The sequence below is a fragment of the Phalacrocorax aristotelis genome, chromosome 7 (assembly GCF_949628215.1).
Source record: "Phalacrocorax aristotelis chromosome 7, bGulAri2.1, whole genome shotgun sequence".
NCBI lineage: Eukaryota > Metazoa > Chordata > Aves > Suliformes > Phalacrocoracidae > Phalacrocorax > Phalacrocorax aristotelis.
Genome location: NC_134282.1, coordinates 52,862,613 through 52,879,109, shown reverse-complemented (window position 1 = coordinate 52,879,109; position 16,497 = coordinate 52,862,613). Strand labels below are relative to the sequence as shown.

At 39.6% G+C, this 16,497-nt stretch overlaps 1 protein-coding gene across 6 annotated transcripts in view; it reads left to right on the top strand.

Annotated features, from left to right (window-relative positions):
* The window catches only part of MEGF11 (multiple EGF like domains 11), a 312,524-nt gene that overhangs the window by 73,646 nt on the left and 222,381 nt on the right, over positions 1–16,497 (top strand). For all 6 annotated transcript variants that reach the window (XR_012661768.1, XM_075100751.1, XM_075100754.1 and 3 more), the window contains exon 3: positions 14,921–15,033. The gene's annotated coding sequence lies outside the window, so the exon portion shown is untranslated. The remainder of the gene's footprint in view (positions 1–14,920; positions 15,034–16,497) is intronic.

Sequence of the window (16,497 nt, the reverse complement as noted above, 5' to 3'; positions counted from 1 at the left end):
TCTTCAAGGACAGTTTCATGAAAATGAAAATAGTTATGAACCCAAATAGCTCGAGGAAAGTCATCAGGTAGAAAAATGTGACTGGAACTATTTAAAGAGTATTTTCTAGAAAATTATAGCCCAACTTTATCTTCCCCACAACAGTAGTTTGATTAGATTCTGAAAGAGCCTTTTCAGAGTTGCAGTGTGAACACCAGTCCTCATGGTAGGTCAGCCAGAACTTAACCTGCTTCTGTGAGCCAGCTGTAGCCTTACTACTTTGTTTCTAGGGATAGAAGTCAGCAATCAGTCTTCCAGTAATGGTTTCTACACCCTGAGTCTCTTTCCCTGTGGCTTTTTGAAGGATTAACCATTGGAAAGAATTTATTCTTTGACACCTCACAACTTGTTTTTCATTTCTCTTAGACCATGGAAATAATGAAACTGTTTTGAATCTGGAAAATTAGTATATTAAATAAGTTGTCTGGTTTTTAATTTCAAAATCAAGCGTTCTTTGTGCACTGCTATTAAACTGCGAAAAACCTTTAAAAACGCCTGACAAGTGAAGATGCTCAGCCTGTTGTTCCTGTGAAAAGTAGGAGACATAAGAATGTTGTCACTCCTGCTTCATTCCTGAGATATCTGGAAACAGACTATAAGATTATATGCAGAGATGATATTCGTATGCAAAGATGAAAATTATGGTAGCATTAAATGAAAGTTAATAACTCAATCTTTATGATGTTAAGTCAGAGACAGTCTGGTGTTACTCTGCCTGTGAAGCCTACAGTTATTTACAACCCAGATGTTTACAGAAACCGAACCAACCTTTCTCAGTGTATTTTTCTTTTTTTCTTTTTTATTTTTTTTGGGGGGGGAGGGGGGGGAGGGATGGAAATTACTGTTTCCTCATTAAGTCTCCACCTCGGTGGTACGTTTGGATCTTTCAGGTAAACATTGTTTATGACACATCTCAGAACTGAGGCTGATTCAGAGTAGAACAGATAGAAACTGGGAATAGTTCAGCTGCAAAAATAAGCGATAGTTCAGGTGTTAAACTACCAATGTGAAAAATTGCTCTGACAGTTATGATGTTGTTCTAACTTTTACTAAGACTTAAGCTATCATTTACTTCAAATGCATCAGCTGACGCCTTGATTCCCAGCACGTGCCAGCCTGTGCTGTACTGCTCGTGTGTGCGGCCGCTGACCTTCCGTGCTGTGCACGTGTGCACGTACTGAAAGAACACATTGCGGACTGGACCAAAGAACTTTTGTAAAAATCTTTGCACAGACTATTTATCATGCAAGAGTTATTCTCTGTTGTCTCCTAGTACAACTTATGCTGCATCAAACTCCAAATAACAAAATACAGGAGCAGATTTGTCAAGCTTACTTTCACTTTTATACATTCAATTATGAGCATCTAGCTAATTCTTCACGAAGATATGCATACTCTTTAGCCTGTAATTAACGTGAATGCAGAACCCAGAGATTCTATTTCCATTTTCTAGAAAAAACCTTTGATGCTAAAAGGCAACTTGATGCAATTAAGAAGAATTTGGTAACTTGAATACTTGAATCTAGAATCCTTCTTTCAGATTGGGTCTAATTGTAATTTAAATTGCACACTAAGCCACTGTATGTGACTGTGTAGACTGTACTAAGGTTTTGCTCATTTATTATGTTGTGGGATTTTAATCTGGGAAAGCTACGAGGTATCAAAGTTCTTGACTGTTCCTTGCTTGCTAGAAGGGTCCTCCATATTTAATCTAGGAGACTAATGAGTTTCTCATTACCAGGGTGGGCTGGACTGTAATACAGGAAGTACTGGATGACCTTATGGACTGGAGCAGCAGCAAGAAATGTGATAAAACAAATGCAAAGGTGTACACTCGGAATAACAACGTGAATTTTCCCTGGTAGAGGTTCACCATTCAGATGTGACAGAGGGCAAGAGAGATCTGGTTGTGGTCACAGGTTATAGGATGTCTGTGAGCTGCCAATATGAAGAGCAATGCTGTTCTAGGTCTGATTCAGTAAGGTATTTTTGTGTAGAGATAGAAAAATGTCAGAATCATTGTACAAGGTAGTGGTGAGGCTTCATTTAGAATGTTATGTATTGCTGCTGCCCCCCTTATAAAAAAAAATTTTAAAAATTAATCTTGAACAAAGAAGGCCACTATGGTAATTAAGGCAGGGAAAAACAGCACATGCAGAGGTTAAAGAAGCTGCTCTTTATTCCTCAGTTTCTGTTGTTGCTCTTTTGTTTGGGTTTTGTTTGTTTGTTTTAAAGTACAGCATCCTAAAATGCATTTGGAAGTGGGCACTGGGAGTCATTTAGAAACATTAATTGCTTTAAAATGGTCACTTTGGAAAAACTTGTTATTGATAGTGCCAAAAATAGTGACAAAGTAACAGTCTGCTCATGGAACAGTGCTACAGCTGAAACTGAGAGAGAGTTACATGGCTCACAACACTTGCGGTCCTACTAGCAGAGGCACCTTCTCTTCTTTTCTCATTGATATGATTTTCCTGTAGTCTATCATAATTTTTAATTGAAATAAGGACCAACCTTAAATACACAACTTTTCCTGTGCACTACTCGTGTAGTTGAATTTGACATGCCGAGGAGTGATGATGAGAGGGGTCGTGAGTGAACAGAAAAATAAAATTTGGCAGAAAGAAATAGAAACCTCTCTCATGTGAAAACTTGCTTATTCATGAACATCATAAAGGCCATCACTTTTTTGAGCTCACTCACAGTGGGTACAGTGGCACTCTCAGTGCCAAAAATGGCAGCGTGAGGAGAAACGTGTCCAAGAACAAGCATCAGATGTGAGGCTCTATGATGTCATAGAATCATTATGTCACTCAATGCCAATTGATTTCTAGGGCTGATTGCAAGCAATCATTAATCACTTTGTATTGAACTGCGTGCCAGCTCCATCACATCTGGGGCAAGTACAAGTGGCACCTATTTAGCCAACATCCTGCTCTCAGCACTTTCACACTTCGTCTTTCAAACTAAACCAAACCGTTAGACATGCAGCAAGATTTTTCCCCTCTCTGTATGTCTCTTATTTTCCCTAGGAATTTAGATTGTTGAAAGCCTTAGTTTACTTGTAAGTTCAGTCTTCCTGGCTCATACTGACAGTAGTGTGCCACCGGACAGCGGGGCATGTCCTAGGTGGAATTAATAGAGCCTCTGTAAGAATATTTAAAATTTCTGAATATTATTATACTGCTCTGAATGTTTCTTAGAGAGAAAAGTGAGATGATATGAGGAGTGTTCCTTTTTTACACATCTCTATTGGAAAAAAAGTTGCAAGCGGGGTGTATACTCAGATTCTGGTATTAGAATAGTCTCACCAAACCCAGGGGTTCATGTACTATATGTAGCTAATATTAAGCAAGAGCATTAGGATATATATTATCAAAGCCAAAATGGCTCAGGAAATGGGAGCTAATTGACATGACATATTAACTATAGAAGCTGCCCTTTGGTGTTGATACAATGCATTTGTTCTACCCTTCCTTTCTAGTTTAGAAACAGACATATTAAACCTGATACAATGTTTCTGGTGAATCCCATGGCATTTTATAATAATGAAAAATTTCCTTTCACGTTTCTCCATGTGCCTGACAATCACTTAGTCACGTTACATCAAATGGGAATATTTTTTAAATAAAAATGTTCCTCAGTAGGTGGGCTCTTGAATGGCCAAAGGGATTGGTAGCAAAATGTTGCATTCCTATGAGATTATTAAATACTTTGGCCTTCTGTAATCGTTATTCTCTAAGGATTGTAGTCATTCTTTTGAAATCCCTACTTAATCTCTCAGGTTCCATTATTTATCTTGTCAGTAACTTCACTCGTGATGGTTTGCTGTCAATCATCCATTGTCAAAAGATAGCTGAATTTCATAAAATAGTCTGTTGGCACTGTCCCACAGCTGAGGAAGAATTTACCTGCGGACTTTGGTGTTATAAATGAGCCATAAGTCATTATTGAACTGGGTTATCTCTTGTACACACGCCAGCTCAAGAACGTGTTTCTGTAAGGCAGGAGAAAGTGTAGCTAAAAACGCCTTGTAATCCTAATATCTTCTTAGAGTATCCTAAACAATAGTCATTGATGTAAGCATCAGTTACAGATATTCCGTACTTCATTTTTTATGCTACATAATTAGATAATTCTCCAAAGAACTTTTAATCACATGTATTTTCATTAATTAACATTAAATGTCATTAGCAGTCAGCTCTGCTTGATCAAAGACAGATAAGTTGTAGCAAGATTCTGAGAAATAACATAGCATTTACTAATTATATTATTGATTTTATGGTCTGAAGAATCCTAATTATATGTGATACAAACTGGACGTAGCTGAGCCTGCCGGGGGTACTTTGAACATGAACGGTTCCTGGCAGATCTGAGCATCTCGCTTGTGTAAATCACTTCTGGGCCTGGTTGTGCATCTGTTTTCAAAGGTGATGTTTTAATGGACTTTGAAATCTGAAGAAGTGCATTCTGCGTGGCTCCACATGAAAGAGGAAGGAGATTTGGGATTTTTTACTCCTGATTTTAATAATTCTGAAAAGATACTGAATCTGCAGGCAGATACATTTGAACAGTGGAAGTAATATGGCGTAGTTGATTTTAATTAGTAGGCCAGCCTAATACAGAATTTCCCATAGGTCCCTATGACTTTTTTTTAAACATTAGTTTTTAGGACTTTCCTCAAAGTCAATGATAGATTCAGACTTTGGAAATTTTAATTTCATGTGAAGGCAAAACCTGAAAAAGAAAAAGTTATGGGGTGAATATTTGATATGAACAAATGCGGATCTGAGAAATAGGAACAACTTTGGATGTGTCTTATGTAAGTATAGTGCTTTCATAGAAAAATGAAAAGGAATTTAGATCAATGACATAATTATGAAATGTTACTCTTACCCTTAATTGCTTACCCTTAAGAACATGGAAAGCCTAGCTTTTAAAGTATGTGTCTGTGTATGTAATTAGCCTATTCAGTTGCATGAAATTTCAATTTACTCTCAATTCATGATAATAAGGTGATACATTAGTAGTAAATATTTTGTTTAAATTGTAAAGTGTGAACCTCTTTTAGAGGTAAACTGATATCCATATTTCCAGCTGGCCTTTTTGTGCCTGTTTTCATTGAGATGTTGTAAGGTCCGAAGGGGATATTTTGACCAAATCCTTCTGAGAAGGAACTTAAAGACAGATAAAATACTCTGTCAGAGCCAGTATTTTTAAAAAAAAAAGTGTCTGAAAAAATGAGACTTGTTTACTATAATTTTTAAAACTCAACTTCCAATATTCAGTTTTTCTTAGAATAACATTCTAAGAGTTTCTAACTGCTTTGGTTCCCACCTACTCATTCCTACTCCCACCTGAAGTTTGACTTGCCTGCTAGCAAACCAAAGAATTGAAACAGTCTGAAGAATGACGGACTGGGCTGGTGGGTGGGCTTCCAGTTTAAACAAACAAACAAACAAACAAACCATCTCGCATCTCCTTACCTCAGTTGTATCTGTGGTCTTCTTTGGCATGGCATGAGGGCTTTCATTCCTCAGTAGCTGAGACTGGACAGCAGAAGTTATGAAAAATAACTAAAATCCAGTTAACCATTACATTGTGCATTTACATAGACTTTTCTTCTATGAATGACAGTAGAAATAGGATGTCGGGAAGAAGGACTTGTTCCATTTTACCAGGGGTGAGACTGAGGCAAGGACAGCTCAGAGCGTACCCGTGGCCCTTGGTCGACAAGTGTGCTTGGTACACAACACCGCTTTATTCTATTCTGCTTGTTTCTTTAGTGCCCTTATCACTGTCATACCCGAGAGCTAAACTCTTTGTTCCTGCCCTTGTTGCTTGGGTTGCAAGACTAGCTTCCTCTTCCTAGTTCATATCAGAGACTCTTTTTGATCAAGTAGTGAAGTAAGAATACCTTAAGACGGAACAAGCTAAATAATTTCCAAGGTGCAGAGCATAAGACCAGAAGTCTAGACACATGTACTGTTTTGACTTGCAACACACTCTCCTAGAGGGATTCAGAACAGGGCAGCAATCACAAGCCTGGAAGCATGTGTGTTGTAGGGAAATTCAAGGTCTGTCTTCTACCTTTATGTGGAAGAAAGCCAGTATGTGCTGTATCTTCTTGTCCTCTTGGTAGAAAATCCAAAGACTACTGCAAAGTGTTTTCTCAACACAGTCCTGAAGAATCAGTGAAAGGAGCAATTCAGGAGCTATTTGAATAGTCCAGGGTATAAAACAGTAATCGATGATTTATTCAAATATTTTTGTGCTGCATTTATGTATTTATATCCTTGTGGCTGTCTGCTGTTTAATTGGACAGTGATTACTCTGTCACAGGGAGTTGGCTCATACATGTCTGTTCAACACCTTCAACTTTGACATTGCAGGTGTAACAGTAGTAAATGATGTCAAGTGTTGGTTTAGGAAGAGATAAAGTATAGTTCAGCTTTTCCACACTTGAAGAAAGGAATGCCATGAAAGGAAGCAATGTCATGTGTGATGAAAGTCAGGAGGAAGAGGAAAAGGTGGTTAAGAGAGAAGAGTAATGCACAGGCTGGGAAGGTTCTAATGAGCGGCAAGGAGAGAGTTTACAATCACCAATCTTGCTTCCACTGTTCCTAAACTTAAAGTTTAAACATTTTCATGCACAGAGAAAACGTGTTCCTTCTGTTGTAAAGATGGATCACCAAATTACAAGATCTTGAGCCTGTACCCTGCAACATAAGGCATACCTGGAGTCCCAGCAGATGCTTAAACCGGTAGCTAAGAGTAGAGACTGCACAGGTTCCCTTGGAGACAGACTTAGTTAAGTTGCAGTTTAAACAAATCAAGAGACAATTGCCTGAAGTGAGTTTTGTGCAGGGGAAGTGGAAAGTGGCTGTTGATCTTGGGAAGAAGCCCCTTTTGCAATTTTAAACAGGATTATTCAGAGCGGGTTTTGGACAGCAGTGTGTAAGACAGCAAGACGTAGAAGATGCTGAGAAGTTCGAAAAAATGGCTGAGGAGGGAAATGGGACTCACAGCATGTACCTAAAGAACTGGGGCAGATGGAAGGAGGTGAACAGTCTCTGGGGAGCTTAGAAGACCTTCATTAATGCTGTGCGCTGGAAGGGAGATCAAGATTAGCTCATGCTTACAAATCTAAGTTTTCCACAAGTTTGGTGCTAACCAATACAAAGGGCTCAAAGCTTATGCTTTCTTTACTGTGCTGAAGATTGTATCTGGTAGGAGAGGAGAGGAAAATGGGGAACTCGCTTGTTTCCTGCCAGCCATTACCTTGTGTGCCTACTTTGTGGAGAGGAGGATTTCGGCTATGTTTGGCTGTGTTTAGTAAGACACATGTGAGTAATATTTGGTCAGATAATCTCAACACAGAGTAAGCTGCATTAGTCTTACGTTACACTAAGGTAAAAAATGTATAAGCAACTTTTAAGCTCCACTATTTCTGCCTCTGCAGAGGGGTTAATAAAGCACTCATATGGAAGTCAGCCTCAGCCATCTGAGTGCTGTGGATCTGAGAGCAAGCTATGGAGAGGGCTCAGTAAGAAGACTGAGCATATGGTACACGTATGATATTGATGAAGGAAGAATACGAGAGAAAGCTGTACTTGTCTTAACTTGTGGAAAAAACCATAATTAGTACATCTGTAAAGTGATGGAAGCCAAGCCCTAAAATTACCCCATAAACTCTCTTTCATATATAATTTTCATTAACCTTTTTTCTCAAAGTAGTTAAATAAGTTTTCAGTGCCAAATTTAGGGGGAGGGGGAAGAGGAAGCCGAGGTAGTTGCACGCACCAGTTATTCAGATCTGGTTTTGTCCATAGTGATTTTTCTAGCTACTGTTTTTCTGCCAGAAAGAAAATACTAGCTGTAACCTGAGTAGCTCCAGTACCATCTGTATCTGATGACTGAGCTGCTAGATCCAGATTCTCTCCAGATACAAATTGGCACAGTGGACTCAGTGGAGTGGAGCCATTTACAGCGGTAGAGACTTTGGCCCTTACATGTTCTTTGCCTTTGTTCTACGTAAGATACTCCTCTGCAGCCCCTCAGTTCTTTGTGGGTTTGCTCTGCCGGGTGTGTTTATGAATGTTCCTCTCTCAGCTTTATGACAGATACTCTGCACAGTGCCCTGTTACTGTAAGCTAGGTGCTTTTGTCCTTAATGAACACTTTCCTGGAAAAAAATTAAAAGAAACAAACAATAGATAAAGTAGGTCTTGGAGACAGCAGAGTCAAAGGCTTTGCATAGGGATATAAATTAAATAAGGCTGGGGTCATGTTCTCGTTTATCTCTCCAGTTATTGCTCTAATAGTGTCTGTGATGGTTCCTGGAAAGGTGAGGATATTTTGGGAGGCTACTTGGGTCTGCTGGGGATTTTGGCTGCAGTCTCTTCTTCTCTCTGCTCTGCACAGAAATGTAAGGCTTGGATGTTATGGAAGAGCATTTGCAGGTGCTGCTATTGCTTGTCTCAACCCGTTGAGACCCATTTTAGTGAAGAGGCAGTTGGGTACTGCTCTGTAGCTGAATGAAGACTATTCATGGTGCCTATCTTTGGTATATAGCTTGAAGGTCTACCCTCAGTGGTGGGTGGTTAAGAAATGCAAGTCTCAATCTAGGCTGCAGAGACATTTTGCTTCTTGAAGTGCTCTGTATTCCTGAGCCCTGCAGTCACCCATTTAGGCACAGCACTCCTCCTTTCTGGTTCACAGCTGGGTTCCCAGGGGAATCACGTCATGGAAAGGGATTTGGTGTGTGTCTGAGTCTTGCCTTGACATGGAGTCAGGCCTTTGCTACGGCATAAACCTGACCTCACATTTAATATGCATCTTGAGCTTCCGTTAGAGGTGTTTTGGAAGACTGGCTTTAGGCACTTCGAGTAGGTGCCTTCTTAGCAGCACGGCGTGTGACCAGCTGGTGGGTAGTTATGAAGCAATAATTCTGCAGCATGTCCACTCGTAGCAGTGACCATCAGTAATTGTGAAGACTTTGTTGATACACCATGACCTTCTCCACATCATCGACTTTCTGTCCTAGAGAAGGGCAGATCTGTTCAGCCTGTTTTCCATGTTGGATGCATTAACCTAAGAGCTTATAGACATTTCTTGGCACCTAAGTAACCGGCCTGATTCTCAGATAGACAGAGATTTGTGCATGCTCTGAAAATCAGATAAATTATGTGGGCTCCTAACTTCAGGCTTTTAGCTTTGACATGATTGAACCAAATACCATTCCTCCGGTGTTGATAGTGTTCCAGATATGCCTTGTAAGAAGCACAGGAAAGCACAAAGGATTATTGCAGCTTCTGAGGAAACCTCTCATATTTCAAGTAAAATTGGCAATTTTTAAATGGCCACTCTAATTCTTAAGCCATTAGAAATCTAAAAATTGATTTAACATTTATCTTATATTTAGCAGACATTCATAGAAAAAGTTATATTCTGTATGGGCCAGGCAGTGTTTTTAATAGCTATGAAGTAAAAAAATTTTAGATTAAGATTTCAAGAGGCTGAGAGGGAAATTCAGTGCAGAAAGAGAGCACCTGAGTGCTGTTGTAACAGAGAATGCCAGGGAGGATAAAGCACTGGGAAAACCCAGAGGAGAACAGATGAAGATATATGCTGTTGGGACCAGAATGGTTCGTAAGGGTATAGATGCAGAGGAAGCGAACATTATTTCCTTACTGTCTTATGAAGAAACTGAAGATAAAAAGCTTTGCCCTGCCTGCAGCATTTTGTGAAAATATATGTTTAGTTTCAGTGTTCGTTTTATTCCAGTGTTCGGTTTCATTTTATTTGGATTACTATCTTCAAAGTTCAAGGCATTCACAAACTTTAAAGCTAAATTGGAAAAACCAAATCTGGATTCTCAGTGCAGCTCCAAGGATTGCAAATCAGCCTTCTCCCATAAATACTGCACTGTTTCTGGAAAAGAGGAGACGGGTCTTTAAATGAAATATGAGATGTAGCATTGGGATGTGATAGTACTGCTGTAGATCAACAGCCATCAATCTGTGTTACTTAACTTGTCCCTGGCTCAGCTGTTCGCTGTACTTGGGACTTTTTTGCTGTTGTTTCATTTTCTTTTCCTCTGAGATAAATGAAGACAAAAAGAAGGGGCCAATTGTTCTTGACAAATGGAAGTAATTTTAAAAAATATAACCATAAAGGATATTCTACATTTTCAAACAGGGCTTTTTTCTTTCTGACTTTAACAGCACTTTCACAGATATGTGTTGAACATCCTTATATTTCATTGCTTGTTACTCCCATTTTCAGATCAACTTCACGTGCGTTCTTTAAACACAGCAAAAAAAAATCTGTTGGAATAAATGGTTGGGGTTTTTTAGCTAAATGCTTAGAAACATTTCATTCCTCATCTGGGCATGCCTGTAACTCTTAGGTTGCTTTATTTATCCTGGGTGTTCTGGGGATACAAGGTCTTTGTTGGTCTAAGTGTCTAAGGAAGCATATGTTGTAATTGTTTGACATCTTGAACATGGATTAGGTGGGTGGCTCTATGTAAGCAAGCTAACTTCAGTTCTCAGGAGATCAGCTTTTTGATGTGTGTCAGCTTACTTTCTCTTCTGAAGTGATGTATGTGAAGAAATATGTGAAATATGCATGGGATAGTGAATATAAATATACTGTTAAATCAGTCAAGAATGTGACACCCCACACAATTTCAGTAGCTTTAAAATTTCACTATGCAAAAAGACTGGGATGGGTACAGGGGACACTGCAACACTGGCTGGCTTCCTCTGCCATCCCTTGTGGCAACGGTCAGATGGTGAGCTCAGGCTAGAAGGGTTAAGCAGGCAAACGCATAAAGTGCCTCTTTCTGACTTTCCTTGTTTACCATGTTTTAGTTGAGAGGGCTCAGAGGTGACTGCCCCAGGAAGATTTCTTAGCTTGCAGGAGGTCATCTTCTGTTGAAATACTGCAGGGTACCCGGATTTTGCCTTTGAAGCCTGCCAACGCCAACTTGCTTATGGCAGAAAGTGCCAGTGGGATGTCAGCCATCTCTCTGTCCTAACTGGCAGGGCCTGGAAGATCAGTTCAGGGCTACAAGGAACTCTAGCGTTTCAGTGGACTTGAGTCTGGATTAATAACTGAAAGGGCCAAATGTTCAAAGGGCTGGCTTCCAATTCTACACTGCTAGTTGAGTGCAAGTACAAAATTATGGGCAGAAAATCACATATAATTTTTTCCCAAGCTGACCTTTCTGAAAAGGAGCCAGCAGTTATCTGGATTTGGGCACTGTTTCAGCAATGTTTTTAGGTGTTGTTAATGTAATATTTTCATTATATTTCTGCTGGACTATTGATTAACTATTCAATTATTTAAGAAAAAGAAATTTAATGTTGTAATGAATAATAGCTTTTTGGATTGGTGCTTGTGCTTTGCACAAGTGTGCACGATGTTGAGTTTGTGCAAGTGCTGGTTAAATACGAGCATCTGCATTTCTTTGTGTGTTGATGTTGATCTCATACAGTGGATGGATAATGCCAAATGTGTTTATACATCGAAATTCAGTATCTAATCACTTTTCAGTTTGTAATAAGGTTATTCTTAAAGCAACTGGCGGGTTGGCCAGTCCTCTGAGAATTTGTATGTCCTAAAATCCACCTGAAGTTCCAACACCAGGGTTGTTTGGTGGTTAGGTGCCTCGGAAGGCTCAGGACTAGCCTACAGAACATGCTAGACACAGAACTCAGGTGGAATTTGACCTACCTCAGTCTAGCCCACTTTGCTAACCCGGTGTCATGCCTTAAGACTTTGACAGTAAGATTTAAACATAGGTCCTCTGAATCCTAAACACACACACCAGCCTTTTTCTTGATAAACATATTTCATCACCCATAACTAAACTAGCAGCCTAGGTTGCTTGCCTAGTGGTATGTCTCTGTGGTACTTTGACCCAGTTTTCCTCTGAGAGCACCGAAGGAACAATCCCGAGTTTCCAAAAATAACACTTGATAGATTAAGAAGAGCATACTTCGTTATTTATTCCTGCTTTGCTCTAGCCAGGCTCCCAATGACGCCGGTGGGAGACAGCTTTTATAAGAGTGCATAGCACTGAAGCAAACCTTCCGACTTCGTAAGCTATCTGCAGAACTGCAATAATGTTCAATGTAGCAATTGCGACTCACACTGATACATTGTAGAGCTTAGAAATCCAAAGCTACTTAAGAGATTTGGACATTTGGTTGCCATTAAAATCAGCCCCCACCCAGTTTTGGAAAACTGAGCAACTGTGGTTCAAAGAATATAAGGCAGAGTCATGAAGACACCCCAGCAGTTAGGACCCTGGTGCAATTATCCAGTCTTTAAAAGAAAGCTTCTAAAATTACACCTTGGGAAATGGAATTGGTTCCTTTATTTATACTGAACAGCACCTACTTCACTGAATGAGGTAGCAGAGGTGGCTGCTGCTAAGACGAAGCAAATGGGACTCAAGATGCAGCTCTTCATACTTTTCCTTGATGACTTCCCCATAAACTGTGAAAATCTCTACATTTTGCTTTTGTTCTTTTATATTCCAAGTTGTGTTAGTTACAGGAAACACCATGGAATGTTTTAATTTGTTTCATTCCCATCATTCACTGTAAATTCAGGCATGAACTTCGGTTGAGCAGCAGAGGCGCATGGTCAGCTTTCACAGAGAGCATAGGATACCTTTATCCTGACAAGTTAAGGTTCCTGCTGATGTTTATTGGCATTGCCAAGATGGCTAGAAGGACAAATTTGGGACAATTTTGACTCCATTGTATGAACTTAAGTGTAGGGTAAGAAAGATCCCAATTTTGCACGTCTTGTTGGTCTATTCTGAGCTTGTGCCACTGCTGGGATTGGCCTCTTGAAAGCACTGAACTGTACAAACTGGTCCTGTGCCGTGAGCCTGTAAGCCTTCACAGGGTACTGCGAGGGAAACCTGCTGATGGTGAAAAGCAGCTGTGCTGTCCTGGTCCGCTCTGGTTCTCCCCTCATCTATGTCACCTCCAGGTGACAGGAGACTTGTGTCTGGAAATGGTATCAGGGATATTTGTGAGCAGTCGTGACTTCAGTACCTACTCCAAGTATTTCCAGGTATTGAACTGCCTTCTTGAAATCCCAGGCAGAGACGCACACAAACCTTAAAGAGAGCAGTGCTTAAGGAGACCATGGAAAAGCATAAATATGTGACTGACAGCACGGGTTTTGTAGCACAAATTACAGACCAGTTATTTTGCCCTGCATGTAAGGGATAATAATTTGCCCTTGGTACAATGACTCCTAGAGGCCTAAATAGACCCCGTTAACTGAAATACCACCTTTTGTTAACAGAGGCAGCTTCTTGTCTACTGCCTTCCCACACTGATCATGTAAGATGTCAGTTGAGGGAAGCCAGCAACCCAGGGCATAGTCTGGTGTTTCTCCTAGTTCTTCTATCACTTGCATTTTTCTGTGCTCAGATGATAAGAATCGCATTGTCAGTGCTTCTGTATTCAGTACCTGATCCTTTCTGGAAGTGTTTGTCTGTTTAAAACAGCTTTACAATTTCATTCAAAACCAAACCAAACCACTACCTGTCATCGGCAATATTTCTGTTGGTCATGGCTACAATTTTCAGAGGTGACTACTGAGCTGGAGTACTTAGTTCTTGACTACCCAGATTAAAACAACCTGTTTCTTAGCATGTATTCCAAGCTCTGCGTATTATTCAGCCCTTTCATGGTATCTCAAGTTATTAATCATAAATGGAAGCATCCAAAAAATCCCGATCAGTTTTGAAACTCATGGCCTCATTTAGCTTTCGTAACAGCTTGTTTCTAACAAAATCTGATGTGGAGCCAAATGAAGTGTGTGTTTAAATGATCCCTTGCCTAAACTATCAAGAAAATTTCAGATGGGATGAGAAGGAGGAATGCCACAGAGGGCAGCTTGTTGGAAGCTTGCTACTACTTAGGGACTAAAACAGTGTAATCAGCAAACACTCAGTCACTTTAATGCTTCTTCAGTGAAATCCAACTTCTTGTTTTCTGGCTTAATTATTCTCTTGCATTTTCCTTAATCGCTTGCATATGAATACTAGAATACATTTTAATTTTGGTGCACCTAGATTTTCCTATTTGGTAGAAAATGTAAGAACAGAATTAGGGAACCTCTTGATAAATATAATCAACATGGCTTTGTAAAGGCTTTATAAATTCTTTAAAAGCTCTTTGAAGTATACATATGGATCAAGAAGATCCAGTTAGATTTTCAGAAGGCTTTTGCAAGGTCTTTCATCAAACTTCCTGAAAGAAACTGAGCTTTCTTGTTGGAACAGAAGAAAAAGCCTATATGTAAAGAAAATGTTGTTTATATGGTAGGAAATGGTGGGAAACAAAGTCTGAGAATCAATGATCGACTTCTAACAGAGGGGCGAGGAGGCGTCAAATGAAACTGAGGATCAGACAGGAAAACAAAGGAATTATTTCATATAGTACATGGCTAGGATGTGAGACCATCACAAGATGTTGTTGATGCTAAAATTTAAATTTTAACAGATCAAAAATGGTTAGATAAATTTTGGGGATAGAATCCATCAAATGCTATTAAACACAAAGATACCACTTGTGGCTGAGGAGGTCACAAAGTTGCAAATTGCTGGAGGCTGGAAGGGTATAAAGGGGCTGTATTGCTATCAGCCCTTGTCTTACACACTTTCCTAGACACTTGCTGTTGGCTGAAAGCAGGATAGTGGTCTTTGGTCAGATATAGCACAATTATCTTACGATATGTAATTATTTAGAATGGTTTATCTCATTTGTGTCTTAATTTGTTTCCACTCCTCCAAACACGCTGTCTTTGACCCAGTGTTTTCTGTTTTTCTAATTGATTGCTCACAGGGCCAAGCAACTTCTGAAGGGCTTTCTTCTGCTATCCTGTTCATGTGCTCTGTGTCTTCATGTCCTGGTAGTCTGTAAAACCAGGATCTGCTAGGAATTTTTAACACTTTGAGGTAAGGCTTTTTAACATGGCTCTTTGTTGCATGGAAGATTATGGGAAAAACTCAGGCTAGGTTAATCGACTGCATATACATTTAGACATCTAAAGGAATCTTCAAAAGTATATAAGGATTTAAAAACATTACATGTTAGTGAAAGACACTTCTGTAAATGGTTTCCCTAATTACAGCAGGATGTCAAATTAGTGTTCAGAATTCATTTCATCCCAAAATGAGACAAAATAATTCAATTCAGAGCCTTGCCATGGACTGGAAATTCTGTTTGAATTTCATGTCAGAGTCGTGTTTTGAAATATTCTATGACAGAAGCGTCAGAATGAAATGTTTCACTACTTCTGCCCCTGAACAGCAAATTCTCTAATGGTCAGTTTTAGTTAAATGTTCTAGACTGTCAGTCAAGGAAGCGGAAGAGAAATTTAATCTGTGGTGGGGTTTTTTTTGTTTGTTTTTTTTTCTCCCAGCCACTTAAAGGACACACTAGTCCTCTTTCACAAGAATATTACCAAAGCCAGGTCCTCAACACCTAGAGAAAGCTTTAGAGGACATTGGCTTCACCAAGCAAGGATTCTCTGGGGTCTTATTTTCTTTGCACGTAGGTCCCAATCTTGTGGGGTACTGTCGTCCTCAGCTTGTCCTGTATAAACTGCAAAAGAGAGTAACAACCAGCTTCTGTCCACGCTCTCATGCACTTCATCTGATTTAAATGATTGTCTGCATCTTCTCTTTGCAAACCCCAGCAGGTTCCTCAATAAAGGTTTTTGTAAAGTGAATCCACAGACAAATAAATCAGTGATTTGTCACCTACTAGTTTTTCTATAGCTAAGATTTAGGGCTTAACAGTGAAAGGGTGTTTCCTTTCTTCTGTGATGGATGCAGTGATCTGTATCAATATTGTAGGTGAAGTACTGAAATTTATGCAAGGTGCATGAAATTGGCCTAATGACTAACAGATACGTAACCTAATCAGTTATAATTAACAGAGAGTGAGACACTTGTGAAAAATCACCAGGTTGTATTTTGGATTGAAAGACCCTTTTTCTTGCCAAATTTCACCTAAATTGACTTCTTTCACTCCTGAAAAGAAAAATCAGGCCCAGGGAGACAAAAAGTTAGAGTCCCTTTAGGGATTGCACAGAGGGACTTATAGGTGTCATTTATTTTCTTGTTAAGGTGAAAAGGTTGCCTGTCCTCGGGAGAGTGGCAGTGGCAGACACCGGAAATGTTTATATGATCTGGCTACATCTTTAATGAAGTTACAGGCATTGTCCCCCTGAAAGGCTGACGCCGCCTCCTTGGAGAATATGTTCCAAACGTTAAATGTAATGCCGGAATGTAGTATGTATTATGCTGAGCAATAAAAGCTGAAAAAAACCCACATTAGCTGTCATTACCGGGTTCTTTTTTGATTTTGGTTTTTAATATATGTGCTCCTATTTTTAGAGTTTTATTCTGAATCTT